Source organism: Mesoplodon mirus (assembly GCF_964341445.2).
Source record: "Mesoplodon mirus genome assembly, chromosome: 20".
Taxonomy (NCBI): Eukaryota; Metazoa; Chordata; class Mammalia; order Artiodactyla; family Ziphiidae; genus Mesoplodon; species Mesoplodon mirus.
The window spans coordinates 26,896,573-26,911,388 of NC_138996.1; the positions used below are offsets into that span (position 1 = coordinate 26,896,573).

Consider the following 14,816-nt stretch of genomic DNA (forward strand, 5'->3'; position numbering starts at 1 on the left):
TATGGCCCGTTTCTCTTTTGCCTGCTATAACAGCTATTCTCACTTCAACATATATGCAGAGGGTTATTTTATTTCTTTCTATTTCTGTGTGTGAGGTTATATCCATTCTTGCTACCCTCCATCTCTTCAGATACCTGTCAAAAGGATATTCAACAGATACGTCGACAGCTTGAGGTTATGGATGATCTCTGCGTAGCCCTAATTATTATAGCATTCTTCTTTACTTTTAGTTTTGTTTTGATATTAAATATTTTTAATAGTAATATATTAAAAAAGAACTTTTGTAACATATTTTAAATTAATAAACACGAACGAATACAACCAACTAGGGACCCATTCCCCACCTCAGGACCAGAATATTCTTGTACTGGCATACATCTCCCTATCCCATCACCAGCCTCCTCTCTCCAAGTAACCACTATCCCTTTTTAAAAAATGAATATGCTACATCTTATATATATTTCCATAAGTAACATACTGTTTAGTTTTGCTGGACTTTGAGCAAACTTTCTGCAATTTCTATTTCTTACTCCATACTATATTTCTAAAAATCATTCAGGGGAATACCCTAGTGATCTAGTGCTTAGGACTCCACACTTCCACTGCAGCGGGCACAGGTTCCATCCTTGGTAGGGGAACTAAGATCCCACATGCTGCACTGCGTGGGATCATTCATGTTGTTACATGTAACAATGGTACATTCACTGGTCCTGTGTAAATTTATAGTGTGAAGATGGTGCAATTTATTTATTCATTCCCTTCTTGCTGGACATTTGTGTGTTTTCTAGGTTTTGTTTTCAATGAACAAAGTGGGTGTGAATTTTCTTATACCCAAGGTCCCTCTTGGGTGTGTGAAACCTAGTCGTAGAATTGCTGGATACGTACAGATTCATCTTCACAAGGTAATACCTGTTTTCCAAAGTAGTTGCACCAATTTACAGCCTTACCAGTATGGTATGAGTTCTTGTTGAACCATATCTTTACCACATCTCATATGATTGGACATGTTAATTTTTGCCAATATGGTTTGTGTATCGGGTATTACATTGGGGTTTTAACTTTTGTTTGTCTAATAACTAATGAAAGTATCTCTTCTTATGTACTGTATCAGTTTCTTAGGGCTGCTGTAACAAATTACCACACACTGGGTGGCTTGAAACCACAAGAATGTTTTGTCTCACAGTTCTGGAAGCCAGGAGTCCCAAATCAAAGTGTTGGCAGAGCTGTGCTCCTTCTGAAAGCCCTCAGTAAGAATCCTTCTGTGTATCTTCTGATTTCTGGTGGCACAGGCATTCCTTGGCTTATGGCTGCATGACTCCAATCTCTACCTTTGCCTTCATATAGCCTTTTAGCTCTGAGGGTCTCTCACCTGAATGACTCTCACAAGTATGCTTGTCGTTGGATTTAGGGCCTACCTGAATAATCCAGGATGATCTTATTTCGAGATTCTTAATTTAATTACATCTGCAAAGACCCTTTTTTCCAAAAAAATTCAACAGTTTCTGCATGATCCATCGCTTACTGCTCAGAAAGGTAGATGTGGAATCCTTCAATCCCCGAGCTGGGAAAGCATCACAAGCATGATACTTATCCAGCAGAATCTGTTTCCAAACCACATGGGGATGTTGATCTTCTATTTGTAGGGACAGAAGGTCCAAGCCAGCCTTTTCCACTATGTATGTATCCCAGAAATGAAGGTAAACTTTATTTTTTATTCATTTATTTTTTTAGTAGTTAGCCATTCCATGTAATGCCTCCAAATATTTTCCTGGTTGGCACTGGCATCTGGAATTTCACCATTAGAATAAAATTTTATGATTAAGGTTTAGCTTTAAGAAATCCCTTGTTACAATGCACTTGGAAGGGACCAGGGAAATGAACATATTCATACCCATAGTTAACCACTACTGATTCTTACCAGATTGACTAGTTGTCTGTTCTAATGGCTCCCTTGGTGAGTACAAGCAATCCCAAAGGAGAGCTGTATTTAAATGCAAAGGATAAAATAATTCCAAAGTATGGAGAAGTGGAGACAGCTGAACAGTGCCTCATCTTCAGGAAGTGTAGGGGGAAAGGGGGTGGAGGAGATGAGAAAGCAGTTAAAAGGAACAGAGAGGGTGGGATGACAGAAGTCAGTCAGCCTACTTAGAATTATTTCGTCCTAGGACTATTCTTAAAAATGTCTTAGAATTCTCTCCTGCTTTAAATTCAGTGATTCCCCCTGGTTTTCGTACTCAGCAATGATTGAAAACAACGAAAAGGCCATGTTAAGCCATGTTAATATTTCTTAATCACCAAACACACCTAACTCATTAAATTTTGAGTCCTTTATAGTTTCACGTAGCATATTGTTGTTGGTACTTGAAAAATATTTGTGAAATGAGTGAATCCTTCTGTGATTCTGATTTTTTTTTTGTTTTTAACTTTGGAATTGACTCAGTGTTGGATGCATGGAAATTGTAATATAATGCTTGATGTAGCCTTCCAAAAACAATAGCAAAGTCTGTAACAGCATTGTCCTACAGAACTCTGTCATGAAAAAAATGTTCTTTCATTGGTCCTGAACAATATAGCAGCCACTAGTCACAAGTGGATACTGAGTACTTCAAATGTAGCTAGTAAGACCAAGGAACTGGCTTTTAATTTACTTAGCCACTTGTGGCTAGTGGCTACCTATGGTATTGGACGGTGCAGGTCTAGAGGTTTTATTAAAAATTTTCTGGCCCTTTCACTTTGTTTTTTTAAAAAAGTAGCTATTTCTATTAATACCATCAATTATTATATATAAGTTCCTCTGTTTGTATTTTTTTCTTTTTCTATTGGAAATAATTTGACTTACCTATGATAACGCTAATGATGAGTATAGCAAACCAAACTGACTTGCACGGCAGCATCTGGGGGAACTTATGTGTATTATTTATAAAAAACTTACAATCTGCAGTCAATTTCTAATTTCAACTATTGACATAAAAGGAGTGAGCCTGTGTAGATGAAACAGTGAAGCATGAGAGGTCTGTCCTCTGCACTAACAGGCTGGCCTTTCAAGTCAGTCTGTCCTTTTATTTCCTCCTCCCTCCTCAGGAATCTGGCACCTTCTGGGTGCCCTCCTCTCCTTTCCATAACAAAATTATTTGGGATAACCTCCTTGTAACTCTTCCTAATTGTATAGATGAGAAAACAGACACTGCAAAGAACCAGGGAGGGTAAGACAACGACTATTGATGAACTCCTATGTGCTTACTCGACACTGTATATGATGCTGGGGAAAAGTGTTGCCTGCTTGAGCACTGCCTCCCTGGCAAATAAATATTTTTGAATGGAAATACACACACATTTTTACAAGGTGAGACAGATGAGGAAACTGAAATTTAGAGAAGTTATATGACTTCCTTAAGGCTAAGCACATCCAATGCTCCAACACAGTCTTCTTTTCTCTTAACTGTTTAACTCCTTGCCATGTTTCCTGTGTCCTAGGGGTTTTGCTCTTTGCCTTCCAAAGATAACAGCCCACTAGATTTACATCAACGGCTGCAAAGGTATTAACAGAACCTGCTCCCAGCCCCCTGCCCTTTTCCAGGGAATTTTAATGCTAACCTTCTGGGGACAGTGTCAACCCACAGAAATGGCTCCCTGGGAATTTCACGCTGTTGAGGAGATTTTATTTTGGTACTTTAGCGGCGTTAAAAAAATATATATATTCCAGAGCAGATTTTTTCCTGGAGTCTGGACGCTTACGTAGAAAGGAGGTATTCACTTACAAATTCAACTTCAACAGCGTTTGCATCTGTCTTAGTCTATAGCACGAGTAGACGATTGATTTGTGTACTGGCCCCCATCACTATGGATGACTTGAAGAAACATTAGAAACTGGCTCCTCCTCCACCTCTCCCTCCACCCCTTGGATCCTTGTACGCTTCAGAGTACGGTCTAAAAACGTAGGCGCTTTTGGAGAGGATTTGAACATTAAAATATGGCTCCGTGATTTTCAACACAAAGACCGCAAACAGCGCTAGAGCGCGAGAAGTATTTAAAATAGATCACATCCTAAAGTTGGAGGGCTACAAAGTACAAGTCGTCCAGGCTAGTCCGCAGAGACTGTTCGTGCTTCCGCCCTGCAACAACCCGGCAGGCGACACGTCGCGACGAATTTCAGCTGAAGAGGAAGAGCATCACCTGCAGTTCGAGGCGTGGGAAACGCGGCCGGAGGGGGCTTGCGAGAAAGCCAGCCGGAGGGGTGCGCGCCGCGGGGCCGCCCCGGCGCCGAGTGCGAGGAACGCCAGCGCTCGGCGGAGCCCGGGAGACGCGGCGGGGTGGAGAGGGGCAGACGCTTCACTGTCGGGACCGCAGCGGCCGCAGAGACCGCTGCGGCAGGAGAGCCGGCCGAGCTTCCGAGCTCGCGGCCGCTACTGTCCAGGAGGCGGACCCCGCGGGAGAATCCCGTCCAGGCGGCGGGGCTGGGGGCAAGGCGGGGCGCTGACGTCACCTCCCCTCCCCCACCTCCTCCAGGCGGGAGGGAGTGGGGAAAGAGGCAGTGATCCGCCGCAGATCCCGGTCGCAACTCCTAAACTCGGCGGCTCGCTGCCCGGACAAGTACTGACAAACTTGGTTTCTCTCCGGCCCTCTCTCTAGCCCTCGCGCACTCTCATTCCGCCTTCTTTTGCTGCTCAAGTTTCCCCCAGGACGGAAGCCTCCGGAGATGCGGCCACCTGGGCGGCGCGGGCGGATCGCACTCTCGTTGGCGACATGCTGAAGATCGGAGGGAAGCAAAGTTGGTACTACATACACGGCTTGTAACCGATATCCAAATCGCGTGGCGATTACGGACCTGCCGGGACTTTAAAGCAGAACACCGAGGACTCGGCTGGACGGGTGAGTTCTTTCTTGAGTGCAAGTCTTTCCGCATTTAAGTTTAAACGTTAATGAAATTGCGTGGGGTGTTTGACTAGTACAGGGAAGCGTGTGCATCCTACCGGCTTTCCGCTCGGCGAGCTGCACACCCGCCCTGGCTGTGCTTGACTCGGGAATGAAAGATCAGTATGCATAGGTTTTGGCATTCATAAAATACTTACAAAGCACTGTTCAAAAGAACTTGAAAAGCTATGCTGTTTGTGCATTATTTCAAATGTAACTTATTATAGAAATGGTGCCCAGGGAGGGCGCATTGGGTGCCGCGTGATCTGCAGTGGCGCAGCGCCCTCTAGTCCGGGCACCCGGCAAAGCGCGCGCCCCCTGCGGGGTTCCGCACGGACCGCGAACTTGGACCTGCAGGGCGCTCTTGGGACGTGGACGTGAGGTCCGTCGCCGTCACCCTAGCCTTCACTTACCACCCATTCCGGCCCATTCTATATCTAATATACAAATACCAGCTTGGGTGGACTGGATGCAGAGGCAGTGCTGGCGGAAAGCTTTTTTTTTGTTTTCGGGAACCCATCCCCCTCATTTTCTAGACCCTTTGGGTACTGGGTTAGGGAGGATCGACTATTAAGAGGACAAACGTGGAGCTTGTACTACATTTCTTGTTCATGTAAAGGGTAATTAGCTGGTAGCAAAAAGGCACCTCTGTTTCGTTCCGTTGGGGCTAAAGGATCAGTAAAAACGTGGCAGCACCGGACTCTGAAATCTCCATCTCTGGCTCTCGGCTGTTCCTCTGGCGACGAAGTGCAACTTCTTTCAGGCAATTAGGTTTTCAGTGGACCTGGCAAACCGGGATTCCCAAACAGATGTTTTAGTCCAAGTAAGCGTTATTAGTTATTAGTGAATGGTAATTTTCTCCAGGAATTCTTTTGTGTCATTATTAAAATCTTGTGATTTTACGTTATGGGATGGTGTCTTTTTACCTTTTACTCTTCTCCTCCTCCCCCGCCCCCCGCATCCCGCCCCAACAAACTGTTGGCGTTCGTGTGTGATTGTGTTTTGTTTAGAGTTAGAATTCGGCAAGGGGCACAAACGAGTTGAGTTTGGAGACCAGGTAACCTACTTTCGAGGTGTTCCATGTATGAAACTGACCTGTAACTCCGAGAGCGCTTTGCCGTGGCCAAGCGTTTGGATGATGATGTTTGCTGGGTGTGTGAATTTCTGTGTATTCTAAATAACGCGCAGGGAATACACCACATACTCTTAGTGCTACGAATCAGCACACTCATTCTGCAGGCATTATTTTTCCTTCCCAGCCATGACCTTCTAGACACATTCCCCCTCCCATCACCTTCTTTGAGATGGCGTAAGAGGAGACTGCATTAACTTTGAAATAGGGAAATTCTCTTCTTAACCCTAGACTCCCTCACCCCCATTTGCCTCGTAGTTCTTCCAGCAGCACCCTCCGCCGGTTCCAGGGAAATCATCTCTCTTTGTCCTCACAGCGTTAACGTATTCGAGCTGCACAAACTTTCCGAGGTCAAGGCCGCCCTCTTCTCCGGGCTGTTTCCCAGCGCCCGGGAGCACTCCGGGCTGCGCTGAGCCGGCGCCTGGAGCTCTGCCCGCGCTGAGGACCGGCTCACAGCCCCGCGATGCCCGGACTGCGCGCTCGGGTGTGGAGGGAGTTCCCCGAGTGGGCCGTCTGGACGCCTGGGGTTTTCCCTTCTCCCTGCGGAACTTGTAGTTTCACGTTAGACTGCGTTCACAGTCTGCGGGGTGTACTTACCGCGTGGGAAAGCGCACGAGACGGCACCGCTGCCTTTTGTCCCGCAGACCTGGGAGTCGGGGGTGTCCGCCGGCGGAGGGCCGCGTTGGGGTTCGTAACCACGGCTGGGGAGGTTCCGGGGTCTAACCAGCTCTGCGCAAAGAGGTCGCGAAGGAAGCGTTTTCACTTTCCCGGGATTTCAGTGTGGTGTAGATTGAAAAAGGAAGTAGGTTCCGATCTAACTGCATTCCTTTTGAGACCTTTTGAAAGATTTTATTCCACCAAGCAATTGCAGACCTACAGCCAAGGCATTCAAATTCAGATTTAGGAATTCCCTGAAGGTTCCCGTGAATCTAAAGGAGGAGGCGTGGGAAGCTTTTTCTTTAGTCCTTAGTTTTTTTTTTTTTTTAGCTAAGTTAATGTTCCCCCTTTCCTAGTAGGAAGCATTCCCTGTTAATTACCTGCACAAATCTGTGTGCTGGCCATAACTAACCTCGGCACTAGAGCGAGCCCCAGTCTGTTCCTCGCGGTGTCGCTAGGTCATCCTGGGCACTCGCTGGTCTCCTGGAAAGAAGTTGGCTGCTGTAGCTGCTGGGAGATCCCTAACCCTTGGCTGGGCGTCGTAGCCCAGACCCCGCGGACTGGGATTCCGGCTGCCAGGGAAAGTCGGGTCGAGTTTCTGCGCGGGAGAAAAGAGCGCCGGCGCGAGCGGGCGTGGCTGCGAGCGGAGGGATATATCCCGCGCCGGGTGCGTGAGGCGCCGGGTGCGTGAGACGCCGGGGCTGCACCGGCCGGGCTTGGAGTGGGGCTCGAGGGTGGCGGGGCGCTGCCTCAGAGTGGGGCGCGAGGAAAGCGAGGGCAGGCCGCAGATACCATGCGGCCCTGCGGAGCCTGTGAGGCCCCGGGCCGACCCGGACCCCGCTCGGGGGCGCGCTGAGGCGGCGAGGTGCGCGCCCCCGAGAGCGCCGCCGCCGCCGCCGCTTCGGGCTAACTTTGCTGTAAGTTTGAAGGAAACCAGTTGGGGCTTGAGGGCGGTGGGCGAGGGGCGCAGCGGCGCGTTCGGTGCCATTGCGCGGCCGGGCCGAAGCCGTAAGTGCCCGCGGGACGAGCAACTTGCTGCTGCCGGGTGGTGGGCTTCCGGCTCGTTGGGAGCTTGCCCCTCACTGTCCAGCCCAGGACCGAGCGCCCCCCGGCGCTCTGGGGACGGAATGGAAAGAAAGAGACCCGCCGGACGGTGGTGGTGCCGAGGCGCCTGCCCACTTGGAAAGTTTAGGGCAGGCCCTGGATTCGGGTGGGTGGGGGGAGGCGGATGGGCGGGAGCGGATAAGGCGCGACGTGACCCGAATGGTAATTACCGACCCGACTGCTGCTGCGAGCGGGCGGCGGCCCTGGCTGCACCGGCTCTGCCCCGGAGCCATTGCTGGAAATCAAAGCGGCAGCCGCGGAGCGGGGTTCCCGGCGGCCTCTGGGCGAGAACTTCCGCCTCGCCCGGAGCTCGGAAACTTCACACGCGCGTTCCACTTTCTTCTCTCCGGTAACACTCGTGCCTGTTAAAGACTTATCTGATCTCGCTCCGCGGCTAATTTCTTGCGATTTGTGAGATATTCACAGCGTAGTTGTGATGAAAGGAGAGGCCAACTGCTAAGGGATGGGATCTTTGAAATGGAGTCACCGAGTTCTCTTAGATGTTTTGTGCCCTGAAGGAGTGCTGCCCTGAGGTTTGAGTTGTAACTGGTTGAATGTAGTTAAGCACAGGTGAGACTGATATAAATCGGGGCTAAACATTTGCAACTGTGCTATCCGTTTGTTTCTTTTTTGGAAGAGAAACTTGTAAGATCTTTTTTTAAAGAAACTTCTAAGATCTTTTTTTTTTTTTTTTTTAAAAAGAGATTCTGGTTCTTAAGTGCTTTTTCTTTCTCTAAGCTTTCCTCTAGGAAGCTAACTTTCTGTTGTCTCTAAGAATTTTTTTGTTCCCACTGATGTGAATTGCGGGGCTTTGAAAACAAGGACGCAATTGTATGCGTTAGGAAAGTAAGCTCATAAATATTTTCTGTGCAGTTAGAGGGTTTTTTTTTTCTTCATGTGTCTGAACTATGATTTCATTAAATAGCTTTTGTTAAGCAACTCCTTTTTAGTGACTGAAATCGGAAAAGATTTAAAAGGCAAATGATCTTCAGTTATTTATATATCTTTCACAAAACCAGATTCTTGAAGCGTCATACATTCAGAGATAGGTTTCAGTAGTTTAAGAGAGCTGCACGTGTTAAAACTAGGTGATGGGGCTTCCCTGGTGGCGCAGTGGTTGAGAGTCCGCCTGCCAATGCAGGGAACACGGGTTCGTGCCCCGGTCCGGGAGGATCCCACATGCCGCGGAGCGGCTGGGCCCGTGAGCCATGGCCGCTGGGCCTGCGCGTCCGGAGCCTGTGCTCCGCAACGGGAGAGGCCACAACAGTGAGAGGCCCGCGTAACGCCAAAAAAAAAAAAAAAAAAAAAAACTAGGTGATGGTGATTTTTTTTCATATTACTCTTAGCGTCGTGGTTATCCAACACATCGAGTTACTGCAGTTACTCATAAAGTGTGTTTCTCCAGGTATATAGGTTAATTCTGATGTTTGGCTTTGTGTTTTAGGACAGCTCTCTGGTTCCACAAGTGGAATTATTATCCCCCTTTCTTTACTATATACTTAAGCTTTAAGATGGGTGTAAAAGTGCTTAAAACATTACATAATTTTTAAAAACAATGATGAATATAACTCAGTTATGTCAAACATGGCATTTAACACGTTCATAGTAGGGTTTGATGAATAAAGTGTACATTTGTGTACCCATTACTTGAAAAATGAATATCTTAAATGAACTAAATTCTTTGTCACTCAGAAAGAAAGTGAAATTCTTAGAGGACTTCATAAAATCTTTCAGGCCACCTGCATATCTATTCATTTGTGTCTTTTAATTAGTCACTAGGAGTACACCTAGTGGGTTCGCACCATGTTAGTAGACCATTTAAATCCATGTTATGGTCAGGTGCTAAAAGAGGAATCTAAAAATTATATGCAAACTACTACTGTTTTCCTCCCCCCGATCCCATGGCTTCCTAGTGTATGTCTTTAGACTTAGCTCTCGAGTTGTCTCCGAAGTATTCATTTCTTTCAGTGCTAGAAGTGAAGGGGATGTTACAGATTATTTTAACTCCCTTAACAAGTCTACTGCCACCTGTTTTCCACCCAAGTTTTGCTGATTTTACATAGAATCCGTAAACTAAATCAAATTTAATGCATTATTGTTGCATTAAATGTTGTCTCCGTGGCCTAATTTGTGGCCTAAAGGACCTGATTTAATAGCAGGAAGCCATAAGGCCAGGTGTCTGTTTAATCTTTATCAGTGGGAAACTGCAGTAGGTAAGCTTTCTTTTTTTTTTTTTTTTTGCTTTATAACAAATTTAATCAGTTATACATATACATATGTTCCCATATCCCCTCCCTTTTGCGTCTCCCTCCCACCCTCCCTATCCCACCCCTCCAGGCGGTCACAAAGCACCGAGCTGATCTCCCTGTGCTATGCAGCTGCTTCCCACTAGCTATCTACCTTACGTTTGGTAGTGTATATATGTCCATGCCACTTTCTCACCTCGTCCCAGCTTACCCTTCCCCCTCCCCCTATCCTCAAGTCCATTCTCTAGTAGGTCTGTCTTTATTCCTGTCTTACCCCTATGTTCTTCATGACATTTTTTTTTCTTAAATTCCATATATTTGTGTCAGCATACAGTATTTGTCTTTCTCTTTCTGACTTACTTCACTCTGTATGACAGACTCTAGGTCCATCCACCTCATTACAAATAGCTCAATTTCATTTCTGTTTATGGCTGAGTAATATTCCATTGTATATATGTGCCACATCTTCTTTACCCATTCATCCGATGATGAACACTTAGGTTGTTTCCATCTCCGGGCTATTGTAAATAGGGCTGCTATGAACATTTTGGTACATGTCTCTTTTTGAATTATGGTTTTCTCAGGGTATATGCCCAGTAGTGGGATTGCTGGGTCATATGGTATTTCTATTTGTAGTTTTTTAAGGAACCTCCATACCGTTCTCCGTAGTGGCTGTACCAATTCACATTCCCACCAGCAGTGCAAGAGTGTTCCCTTCTCTCCACACCCTCTCCAGCATTTATTGTTTCCAGATTTCTTGATGATGGCCATTCTGACTGGTGTGAGATGATATCTCATTGTAGTTTTTTTTTTTTTTTTTTTTTTCTTTTTGCGGTATGCGGGCCTCTCACTGTTGTGGCCTCCCCCGTTGCGGAGCACAGGCTCCGGATGCGCAGGCCCAGCGGCCATGGCTCACGGGCCCAGCCGCTCCGCGGCATATGGGATCCTCCCAGACCGGGGCACGAACCCGTATCCCCTGCATCGGCAGGCGGACTCTCAACCACTTGCGCCACCAGGGAGGCCCCTCATTGTAGTTTTGATTTGCATTTCTCTAATGAGTAAAGATGTTAAGCATCCTTTCATGTGTTTGTTGGCAGTCTGTATATCTTCTGTGGAGAAATGTCTATTTAGGTCTTCTGCCCATTTTTGGATTGGGTTGTTTGTTTTTTTGTTATTGAGCTGCATGAGCTGCTTATAAATTTTGGAGATTAATCCTTTGTCACTTGCTTCATTTGCAAATATTTTCTCCCATTCTGAGGGTGGTAAGCTTTCTTTTGACCAAATTATATAGTTGATGAAGCCAAACTGTGTCTTTTTATCTCACCTAATTGTTTAATTTGCAAGTGTTAGTTTGTCCTTAGGCACTGGTAAGGAGTTTTTGAAATGAGCGATGCAGGTAATTCATTTAACCAAGATCAGAAAGTTGCATTTTTTTCTCTCCTCAGGTCTGGGAGGAACTTTTTATTTAAAAAATGTATTCAATCAGATGAGGAATCTGTATATTTCACATAATAAAGTTTTTTTAAATGATCTTTCTTTTCCTTAAGTCCCAGATTTAAATATATTGCCAAAATTCTTGTTTAATTCCAAAGGTTTATTATATATGGGGAGATAAATCTATAATTAAATGTCTTCTATAGACCACTTAGGAAAATCGGTAATTAAATTCTTCATAGAATATTCAAGCATAATGCTTCATAGTAAGCTCTACAGTAGGGACACTGATCTGGCATCGCCTGTAGCCACTTTGGAAGCATTTTGAGGTGGTTGATGACCTCTTTTTGAGCTGCTGGAAATTAGAGCCTTCTGCAGGGCACCCATCGGCAGTGTTGTTACTGGCCTAGTGGTTGCACCTGGATTTTCTGTTAAGTTTACAAGGATGGATGTATTGTTTTCCCATGTTATCCCTCCTTATCCCCCGCCCCCTCCCACCCTTCAGTCCTGCCTTCCATTCTCCATTGCTAATCCTCATCCATCTGTCCATTCATGCACCCAACAACTGTGGATCTCCTCTGTGCCAAACACTGGGCCAGATGCAATAAACAGTGGTGAACAAAGCAGGGTTCCTGCTCTCAAGGAGCTTACAGTCCAGCAGGGGAGAAGGACAAATAAACAGTTATCTCCGGGCTTCCCTGGTGGCACAGTGGTTGAGAGTCCGCCTGCCGATGCAGGGGACACGGGTTCGTGCCCCGGTCCGGGAGGATCCCACATGCCACGGAGCGGCTGGGCCCGTGAGCCATGGCCGCTGAGCCTGCGCATCCGGAGCCTGTGCTCCGCAACGGAGAGGCCACAGCAGTGAGGGGCCCGCGTACTGCAAAAAAAAAAAAAAAAAAAAAAAAATACAGTTATCTCCAGTGTGGTAAGAGAGATCATTCTGGGTCAGGGTAGTTCATCATAGCACCTCAGTGAACTAGGTGGATATTAGGATAGGGTGAGGTCTGAGGGAAGAGTGAATCAGGAGGCAGTGATTGACGGAGAGGAAATACATGTAAAGCAAGTTGTAGAAACCCTTGGTTGTGACTTGATTTGTGGTTTGATGAATGGTGAGAAAAAAGACCTGAGCACACCATGTTATCTTTCGGAAAAGGGTTGGTTGGTTTATCATCAGTGTTTCTTTAATCCTTCTTTCACGTGGCTTATGGCTTGCCTTTTTTTCTTTGTGTAGGGAAAACAGAAAGTCTGTGACCTGGGCTCACCTTGGCTTATAAAGATAGAGAAGATAACTTTTATGGAGGTTAAGAAGACAGGAAAGAAAGAAAATGTTGAAGAGAACGGTGGAAATAACGAAACTGTGTGTGATGAGTAAAGGGCAGGAAAAAATAAAATTGCCACGTTTGCGTCGTCTTTTCGAAGAGAACAGCAGCGATGCTGCAAGTTTAGAGCCTCCGCCACTAGGTGGTGTCATGGGCTCAGGACAGCTTGGTGGTTTCAAGACTGTGGGAAGGACACCTTTTTGGTTTGAAACAGAATATGGGAGATTAAATTGGGAAAGTAGGTAGAGGTCAGATTGTCAGATCTTTAATACAAGATAAGAAAGATGTACTTAATCCGAAGGATAAGGGGAAACACTGACTATTTCAAACTATGGAGTGACATTACAAAGAAGTTTTAATGAGACTAATTTCATTGCAGTATGTAGGCTAAATAGTATGGGGGCAAGAAAGCAGGAATACCAAAAGGCGGTTCACATGCTGTGCCTGAACAAATACAAATGTGAACCAAGTGGCAGCAGCAGAAATGGCAGAGGAACAGTTTTGAGAAATTGAGAAATAAAAAAATGTCAAGTCTAGATGACTTAAGATACGGAGGTTTGACAGTTAAGATAAAAAGTCATAGAAATCCTGCATTTCTGTAGTGTGTGGTGTGTGTGTGTGTGTACAAAGAGAGAGAGAAAAAGGTGGGGAAAGAATGTGTATCTGTGTGGGGTAGGAAGCTGTAAAGATTTTAGTCCAGTCTCTAGTTTTTCAAATAAAGAAATGGAATCCAAGGATTAATTAACTTCCTTGAAGTCACACAGATGATTAGTGACAAAGCCTGGGCTGGATCACAGGTTTTATGACTTCCAGCTGCTATGATTTCTTAGATTGCAAACTTGGTGATTTGGGAAGTGGCGAAACTCTTCAAGGACGTAGGAAATTACTCTGTATTTTCAGTGGAATAGCTATTATTTTGCAGTGGGAAGTGGGTGAAGACACTGTATAACTTAAGTGTGAAGGTATCTCGGAGGGGTGTTCCATGGCACTTGATGGAGGTTAGGGTGGAATGCAGGCTTCTGCGGTGATCCTTTATGATAAGGGCGGAGGGGATGATGTCTTTAAGGGTAACAATATGTGTGTGTGTGCAAAGAGTTGAAAGAAATTTGTAGTGACAAACTAGAAGGTGAAAGAATTGGTGTAGCATATAAAAGGGTATTGGAGAGAATCAGGAAAGTCTAGTGTTGTCCATCCTTTACACATTCTGTATGGATCACCTCTTTGTTTTAGGCAGTTTGTGACAGTATGAAGGACACATACAGGGGAGGAGGGTGAGTAGTGTCAAATGGGAGATTGTCAGGGAGGATGAGTACTGAGAAAAGGGCATTGATTTTGACATTAGCTTTTGACACCAGAAGAAGCTGCTTCTGTTGCCTGGGTGGATCTGAGGTCGCGTGGGACAGTTGAGGGTAGAAACAGTGTCTTTAGTGGAGGGAGTTCTAAGGAAGTCAAGGTAGCACTGAGAAACTACTTTTTTCAAACTCTTTGCAAACATAAGAAAGAGAGAAATAGGCTGTTAGCTTGAAGGAAGTGCAGGTTTGAATGAAGGTTATTTTCAGTGGGAAAGAACCTGTGTGTATTTGTGGACTGCTGAAGGCAGCTGCAGTGGCGGCAGCGACGGGGCACTTGAGTGTGAGGGACAATTTAGGGAAGAGCTGCAGGAGAGGCAGAGTTTTATGGCATCAAGGGTGTCTTTATTTGTAGCTTGGGTGGGTCGCATCTCCTCGGAGATGTGGGAGGAAGAGAGAGGAGGGGAAGAGAACATCTTAAGGAGAGGAAGTGGGGGGAGTCTCTACCACGACTTCCACGTACTTACTATACATGGAACGTTCACTCTCCTGATCCCGTATTTAGCGAAAGGCCGAGGTTTGTACCTAAATACAAAAGGGAGCATCATAATTTGATCCATAATGAAAACTGTACTACTTTGGGAGTGGAAGAGTGGCCAGTGTTAATGACTGCCAGAACATCATTTAAATGATTTCTGTTTGCAGAGAAAAATATATTAGGTGA

The 14,816-nt window shown here is 45.8% G+C and overlaps 1 protein-coding gene across 4 annotated transcripts in view; it reads left to right on the top strand.

The window, feature by feature from the left end:
- The first annotated feature begins 4,553 nt into the window (after positions 1-4,553).
- Positions 4,554-14,816, top strand: part of FAT1 (FAT atypical cadherin 1) — a 125,444-nt gene continuing 115,181 nt past the window's right edge. For 3 of the 4 annotated variants that reach the window (XR_014292399.1, XM_082608859.1, XM_082608861.1), the window contains exon 1: positions 4,554-4,869. The gene's annotated coding sequence lies outside the window, so the exon portion shown is untranslated. Of the gene's footprint in view, positions 4,870-7,433; positions 7,618-14,816 lie in introns of those variants that run through there. The other variant, XM_082608860.1, reaches the window with a different exon arrangement.